This window comes from Symphalangus syndactylus, chromosome 1 (assembly GCF_028878055.3).
Source record: "Symphalangus syndactylus isolate Jambi chromosome 1, NHGRI_mSymSyn1-v2.1_pri, whole genome shotgun sequence".
Classification (NCBI taxonomy): domain Eukaryota; kingdom Metazoa; phylum Chordata; class Mammalia; order Primates; family Hylobatidae; genus Symphalangus; species Symphalangus syndactylus.
Genome location: NC_072423.2, coordinates 61,290,078 through 61,299,146, shown reverse-complemented (window position 1 = coordinate 61,299,146; position 9,069 = coordinate 61,290,078).

The window sequence follows — 9,069 nt, the reverse complement described above, 5'->3', positions numbered from 1 at the left end:
AGAGTGAGAAGGGCGAATGGAAGTGCAGGAGGTGGTAAGGCTGTACTGGGAGGCAGGACAGGAGCAGGAACAGGAGCCCCTGAAGGATGGAAGCAGGGAGATAATAGGATCAGATCTGTGCTTTGGAAAGATCCCTATGGTAGGATGTAGAGAAGGGGGAAAGAGAAAGGCAGAGTCTAGACTAGTCAGGGGACTATTAAAGTGAACCAGGCCCTTGAGGGCCAGGGCTCTAATTATGGGTCTTGTCAGTGGCGATAGAGTTGTAGGTCACTCAGGGGAAATCTAGGGGTTGAACTTAACCTTGGGGGGTAGTTGGGTGGGAGATGAAGGAAGGAATGATGACTCCCAGATCCCTGGTTTGGGTGGAACAGCAAATGGAAATATCATCAACTGAGTTACAATCTAGCAGAGGCAGAACAGGTGTTGAGGAGGCAGTGAGCTTGGTTTGGTTTTGGACTTGTTGATAGGAGCAATGTTCTATATTGCAGCAGTCCCCAACCATTTTGGCACCAAGGACCAGTTTTGTAGAAGACAATTTTTCCAGACTGGGGTGGGGGGGAGTAGTTTTGGGATTATTCAAGTGCATGGCATTTATTGTTCACTTTATTTCTATTATTATTGCATGGTAATATATAATGAAATAATTATACAACTCACCATAATGTAGAATCAGTGGGAGCCCTGAGCTTGTTTTCCTGCAACTAGATAGTCCCATCTGGGGGTGATGAGAGACAGTGACAGATCATCAGGCATTAGATTCTCATAAGGAGCTCGCAACCTAGATCCCTCATACACACAGTTCACAATAGGCTTAATGCTTCTATAAGAATCTAATGCCGCTGCTGATTTGAGAGGAGGCGGAGCTCAGACAGTAAGGTGAGCAATGAGGAGTGGCTGTAAATACAGATGAAGCTTCACTCCTTCACCCACTACTCACCTCCTTTTGTGTGGCCCAGTTTCTAACAGTACTAGTACTGATCAGTGGCCTGGAGGTTGGGGACCCTTACCATATTGGATACTAATAGAAGAAGATTTAAAAATCTGAGCTTTGCCCCTTAGTTGCCTGTTGTGCCCTAGGCAAATTGTCTCACTTCTCTGGGCTTCAATTTTCTTACCTGTAAAGCTTGGGACAATGCCTGGCGTGTAATATTTCCATATTATCTGATTTCTCCAACAACCCTGTGAGGTATGGACGAGTATGCTTATCCTAAAGAAACTGAAGCACCAAGTGACTTGCAGAATTATAGTTGTGTATATAAAATCACTTTGTAAGATGAAATTCTTTATATGCTACTGTAGTTTTTTCATTCTGTTGTAGTCACTGCTACAACATTTCACATATAACTGGTCTCTAGTTGTCCCGTGCATAATAATGATTTTCAGTTTCACGATAACCTGAGAACAAAGACTGGTCCTAACTATCATTTATGCAGAGCAGTAAGAACACAGTAGATTCTCAATTCATGCTTACTGATGGATTGAACCTATGGAAATTGACTAGCTGATCAACTGGAGCTTTCTTTCATAGTTCATTCTACCTTCATCTGTCTCCGAATGGCTTTTGCCCCAAGGGAAGAAAAACAGAATTCTTGATTTAAAATGCAGTATAGCATATTAAATATTAGATAATCTATGCATGGACCATTTTATACATTAGTAGGTATCACAATATTCTGGATTGACCATGTTTTGAAATGGAACTCTATAAAGCTGGAAATTAAGAAATATTCTTTTCAATTTATGTTGGCAGTAAAACAGAGTAATATGATCATGCTGAAAATGTCCTGGCTCTGCTACAGAATAAAAAGTTGTTTTTAAAAAACTGACAACTTTGAGCACAAGGCAGTTTCTGTTTTTACTTTACCCTCAAGAACTCATTGCACCAAGAGCATGAACCCATGAGAGTAATAAAATAATTATAGCTTTATTTTACTATATTCTTACACTTAATTTGATCCACTAATGTCTGCCTAATTCAGGTAGAAAAAAATGAAACTGGCTGGATAAAGCTGATATTTTCTTATAATCTTGAAGTCTCTCTGCAGAGACCTTTGTCATCATTTACATATTTCTTTTTTTCTTTTTTTTTTTTTTTTTTTTGAGACAGAGTCTCCCTCTGTCTCCCAGGCTGGAGTGCAGTGGTGCGATCTCAGCTCACTGCAAGCTCCACCTCCCAGGTTCAAGCCATTCTCCTGCCTCAGCCTCCCGAGTAGCTGGGACCACAGGTGCCCGCCACCACACCCGGCTAATTTTTTGTATTTTTAGTAGAGACAGGGTTGCACCATGTTAGCCAGGATGGTCTCAATCCCCTGACCTCTCGATCCACCATATTTCCTAATAAAATTTCCTTCAACAGTCTTAACACTGAGTGCACTAGTAAACCCAACATTCACCAATAAAACACCCTCAAACAATATTTTAAAAGAATTTATCCATTTACCAAGTATTGCTTTCTTCTGAACACCTTGTGTCTGTGTGCAACCACTGAGAATGACAATTTAAGAGTTAGGCAAATAGCATTTGATTCTGGAGTGTTAATAAGAATTGACAATCTTTTCTCTTTTTTTGGAGGGAGAGAGAAACAAATATAAGGATTTGAAAGGAGAAATGTAAACCCAGTTCAGTATAGAAATCTGTACAGAGATTTCATTTTTGAAATGTATCCAGTTCAAGGGTTAAATGAAAGCAAAGCAGTCACTTTAACCGTGTTTTTGAAGAAAATAAAACAGCTTGATGTAAGTTAAATGAAGGGAGTCTATGACTTAAAAGAAATGGACAGATAGAGAAAAAGGTCACCAGATTAAATTTTCCCTGAGGGAAAAGTCCTTCTTTGGAATCATTAACCTCCTTCTAGGTCACTCCTGAAAAAACAGCAGGAAATCCTCCTGCGAGAGGAAAGATGGGTGCATCCCGGCTGCCCACTGACCTGGGAGGCAGCCCTGGAGTCTCCTAGTTCCCCTTCAGGCGTGCTTGATTTTAAGACCTCTGTTTTAAAGAAACAAGATCTCTTGTTTTTGAGCTCTGAAATCATAAAATATAAAGTATGTCTTTAACATGAAAAATCTAATGCTGTTTCCCATAGAGAAAGGAAATACACAAAAAAGGATAGCAGTTGTCTCAAAATTGCAGTGATTTTGTCAGGTTTTTTTTCCTTCTTATTTCCCCAAGCTTTCTATAAGATTTTCTTATATTTTAATTTTTAAAAAGCTATTTGTTCTTTGCTTTAAAAATATGCAGTTCTTCTATATCTGTATAGATTGTTGTTGCTGTTGTTAACTATATCAAGAGGGTGTTCCTGAGTGGAGCAGGGAAGCTTTTTACTTAGTGTGTATTTTTCTGTTCTTTCAACATATTTTCCACAATTTCTGTTATTTATATACTGATTTATAAAAAGGGGACATAGGTATATTAATAAAGAACTTTTGAGACTAAAATGAAATTTATTTTTTGAAACTCCCAAAACAAAATACAGATATGTCCTAGCTAAATTATTTTTAAATATCTCTCTCTTCAATGTCTTTTTTTCCTACACTGAATTAAGAATAATTAACAATGTACGGTTGTTTAAACAACATTTAGTTAAAAGAAATCTGATTTGTAAACTACAAACTAATTTTGAACCCCAAGTTTTCCTGTCATAATGGACCACGGAGTAAAACACCATGTTAAGAACGAGATTTGGCTAATTACAATGCATGAAACAGGAGAATAAACCAGTAAGACTAAAAGCTCTGAAGGGTACAGGAACCCACTGTGAGGTTCCCCCCAACTTTTGATGCCTAAATCAATACTAAGAAAAGGGAAAAAACATTTTTTAAGAGTTGCAAGGGAAAGAAAGATTCCTAAACCACTCACTGCTATATAGCAAAACATGAAAAATGCTCTGTCCAAGTTTTGCAGGTGATTTGTATATGCTTTTCCAGATTGGTTCTAAAGCAAAAGAGAGCAATGATCTTAAAATACAGTGAGGCAATTTCGCAGTCCCTGGAGAATAAAGAGAAACTGAAGCATCAATGAGAAAGAAAACTAAAATGCACTTTGTGAATCCTAACACAGCCTAGATGTTGGCACGGGGCTTCTGCTAAACTCAGGTACCACAGGACTCATTACCTTTTTGCTCATGTTCACACATTCAATAGCCAAGAAGTAAGAATCTTACTATGCATGTAAGTAACTTATTATGTAACATAAATTGGGTACAAAGGTAACAATTTCCTGACTGGGGTATGGTAAGAAAAAGAATTGTATGGCTCACTGTTTTCTAGCCAAAACGCATTTCTGAAGCAGGAAATCAAAAACACATCACAAACCTTACAACTAGACTAAACACATTAAATGTGCTGATATTAGTAACTGTCACGAGGCTGTCAGGCTCAGGGAGCCGCAGCTACTGACAGCTACCCACTCCCTACCTCTAACACACTTTTCTCAGATTCTTTGCTGAAGAAAAGTGAACAAATATTCCATTGTTGCTGCTGTTTATTAAAATGGTCCCTTGGAATTCCCTGCAGACACTGCTTAAACAAAAATAACGAATGGGACACCCATTTGATGCACAACACAGATCTGAACTGAGAAGCAAACTAAAAGGTTTCAAGTGACATTGGCCAGAACACGTCTGAGTACCCCCCCAAAATAAATCACTAAAATGTCCATTCTCTAAGCTTCCTTTGTTTTCATTTGCTTCGAAATGCATCTTACTAACTCTTCACTCATTTTACCTTAATTTCACCTTTCTCCTTCAATAGCAAAATCAAATCGTTTTAAAATTCTGAGGATCTAAAAGATACCCAGCCACCCCCATCCCAAAAGAGTATTGGTTCTGTTTCAGACGGACTTCTTAGATTGCTGAGGCTTCATGAAGTTTAGATCTGAATGGCTTTTTAAATAAGGCTTGTATTTCTTTCCTGTCAACTTCAATATGAAGGGCCGATGTCTTTTAACATCAGTTAATTGTTGGCAGAGTATCTGACTCATTTATTCACGATGCCAGACTTATTCCTTGCTAGCTGACTTCTTTGTTTACAGGGATTTCTTTCCCACTGCCCACCAACCAGAAGCCCACTTTTTCATCTGGTACTAGATTAAGGAAAATGTAGGAATCTGCCTAATAAGGGGACATATTGTACTCAGAGGCAGGTTTGCCATGGTTATCCGCCTTTCTTCAGAAACCACCGTCAAGAAAATGTATATTGAACATTGTCCAACGCTTCAGGCTATGTGGAGCTAAAACAACTATAAAGGTGCCGATTGTCATCTCCTAAAAAATCTTAAGAACTTAAAATTGAATGGTGTGTATTTCATGTGGTTCCTTTACCTTTCCTTTGTTCCCTACCCTTTCTCAATCTTTCCCTTCTGTTTTCATTTATCATGAAGATTTAGAAAGATGCTGATACTAAGGAAGGATGTATGAATAATTTTGTGACATTGTTGAACGGATGATCCTTGATCATTTGCCACCAGTGTTATAGAAATTGTACTTGCAAAATGAAAAGATGATTCTAGTATGAAATAAAATTTCAAAAATGAGTCAGCTACAGGGAAGGAAAGACAAAGGTGGAAAAGAAAAACCTCATAGTAAAATGTTTTATTTCCATTTGTTTCCAGTGCCTTACTGATGTGAGGGGCAAGCAGGAAGCTAATACATCTCACTTTAGCAGTACTAATTGTTTGCATTATCACAATAATCAAATGCAGCCATATTAATGTCTCTGGTTATTAACTTGATTTTTACACATTAAGATTTAGATTTAATCCCCTGAGACCATCTATTAATGCTTTTAAAGTTGAAGGGTTTCAACAGTTTTAAGTTCTTTCCCTTCTTTTAGCTGCAGGCAGTAAAATTTGAACGTGTGTGGAGTTTTGTATTTTGCATTCCTGGGGGATTTTCAGAGACAGTGCTGTCAAGGACCGTGAATCATGTTAATACGTAGCAACCTCTACAGCTATTAAAATGTCTGCAATAATGTGATTATTTTAAAATGGAAAAACTAATATCACATGTGTTACTTAAAGATCAACTATTCTTTGAAAGTCACAGACAGAATGCATTTGGAAGAAAAAAAATGAAATTGTTTTTGTATGCAGCCAAAATGTGAAATGTCTCATCTATTGAGAAAGAAAACTTTCAGCTCCTTTTACAAAATACATCCTTACTGAGCTTCAGGTCAACAGAGCATAAAAATGGCAAAAAGTCCAAGATCAATAAGCATGAAAAGCTGTTTTATTTCTGTTTGAGCAAGTTGTAGCGACAATGACCTGCTGGAACAGTCTCCAGTTTTATGCTTTCATAGTCACAGAATGATGACATCCAAGCAGAAAACAGAGCTTGGCCTGTTCTGATGAGCTGTCAGTGTGGAGCCAACATTACAACTTGCCTTCCATTGGTTGAGGGCTCAGCCTTTAGAAATTTATTAAAATTATTTTAGGCAGATGCATAGGTAAACATTATCCAGGTCACTATATGGGGCATTTGTATCATACTAATACAAGAAGAATAAGAGCACATTTCTTCTCATTGCTTTTAAAGGGATCGAAATTACTGTAGCCCTCGTGGTTTCTATGTTGATTTTTAAAAAGTAAGGATACAGGTTAATGTGTGCTTGTTACAAATATCTCATTATATCAACAATACCAGAGGCCTGAAATAATCTACCCCATAAATGATCAATATTTCTAGGATTGTCATGATATTGTCTTATTTCTGAAATTTCTTTCTCAAAACAGTATGCATGTTACTATGTATATTTCCTATAAAGAATATTTTTAGGGCTAGGCACAGTGGCTTACACCTGTAATCCCGGCACCTTGGGAGGCCGAGGCGGGCAGATCACTTGAGGTCAGGAGTTTCAGACCAGCCTGGCCAACATGGTGAACCCCCAAATCTACAAAAACTACAAAAATTAGCCATGCGTGGTGGCATGCACCTGTAAACCCAGCCAATCTGGAGGCTGAAGCATGAGAATCACTTGAACCTGGGAGGCAGAAGTTGCAGTGAGCTGAGATTGTGCTCCTGCACCCCAGCCTGAGTGACCGATCAAGATTCTGTCTCAAAAAAAAGAATATTTTTATAAACCTTATATTGTATTATTTTTTGTCTAAGAATAAAAATCAAAATCTCAGTTTTGGTTTTTGAACACAACAATTTATCAAAGGGTTTAAGATGATACATATGGCAATTTTCTATTGACAAGGGAGAAAGATTAAATACTTTCAAATTATCTCAGACCCTGAGCAATATATGACCCTTTTTGACACCCGCTTGAAACATTTAGGTGCATTCTGAAAAATATAATCAGGAGCTGTTTCATTTCTTTTTATTGAGCAAAAGCCTTGCCTCATTTCCAATGTGCTTCCTTGGTATTGATGACATGCGTACACATTAATTGTTCAATGGATGAAGAGTGCCAAATCACACTCAACTTCTGTTACCTAGAGATCAGTACACATACAGCCTGTCTGGAGTTGAAGTCAGGCTAAAGGACTGACTGACTTTAGAGTCCCTGGAAGAGCTACTTTTAGGCATTACCAGTGTCCATCTGGCTGGAATGTCATTTACAGACCCTAACATGCAGCTGAAATCCTAATCAGCCTTCTAAAAATGATCTCACTATCATAATATTCAGGGAAGTCAAATTACCTAGAAACTGCCCTACTCTTTTGAGTCTTAGAATGATACTAACAATAGGGATAAGCAGTGATAAAGGATGTTCGCCTTTGTTTCATCAACTATTTTGAGATGTTTACACTAAGAATTCCACAGGTATAAAAATGGAACTGCCCTCCTAACAGTGTAGCGTCATATCTCACTAACTGTTCCTGCCCCTTTCCTCAAATTATAGGCTGCTCCTTGTAGGGGGAGCTCAGAAGCCAGAGCAGAATTTTCTGTATGAACCTGCCAAAGGCAAGAAGAACCTATTGCTTACAGGGCCAGGTTCTGCATAGATGTGACTTCCTGTGTCCTTACCCCAACTCTGCAAGGCTGTGTGCCATTTTACAGACATGGGAAGGACTGGATAGGCTCGATAACTTGCCCAAAGTTACACAATTTGTAAGTGATGAAATGGGAACTCAAGTCTAGGTCTGTCATATTTCAAAATTCATGCTCTTTCTAGTAAATCATGCTGCCACCTGCCTGGGGTTGAGGTCTGTAACTTCATGCATAGGGCCCTTTACTCTTTGAACATGTCAGAGCTGGACCAAGCATGGAATTTGGACAGGCAGGGCTTTTAGAGTCTAAAGAAACTTTGTTCCAAAGCCCAGCTCTGACCCTTACTGCATGGGCCCAGACAAGTTGTTAGTAATGGTAATAATAAGACACAGAAGAATGATAGCTACTATTCTCCAAGCACAGGCATGACATCAGGTAAGGGACAAGACATTTCACAAAACAGCTAATGTTACAGCAACACTTTGAGGTCAATATTGTTTTCTCTATTATCAGATAAAGAAATGGAAGGACAGAAAGGCATGAAATTTGCATAAGGTCTTGAAGCTAGTAACAGCTTCTGCTCTGATTCTTGGCTCTACTGATTTCTTATACATTATAGAATATCTTAGAGCCTCCATATCTGTAAAACAAATTTGTGGGATTGTTGTGCTTATCAAGTGAAATAACGTATGAAAGATTCCCAGTGCTATTCTAGATGAATCACCCATGATCAAGAGAGGTTGATTTTTTCATTCCACCACCAAGAAAATAAAAGTGTATGTTCCTCAAACACTCCGCTCAGCGTCCTTGCCATGGCTAAGGCTGTTCTTACTATTCCTACTTCACTGTAAAACTTCTGGTCTTTCTTCATGTATCCCCTCAAAACTAACAGTCTGCTCTTCCCTTTAAGAGGCACATGGCGTTTTACACATATTTTTGTTTATTACTATCTCTTCCATTGATACGGACAGGAAACAAGGAAATACTGGGTAGAAGAAGGCAGTTCACTGGCAAAGGCCCCACCCTCAAGCCTGGAGACCCTGGCCCTAAATGGGAACAGGCATTGCTGTTTCTGGGCCCCAAAGTTGCCTTTTGGCCTGCCATGCCCCCCTAACATTTACCCATATAAACCCGAAACC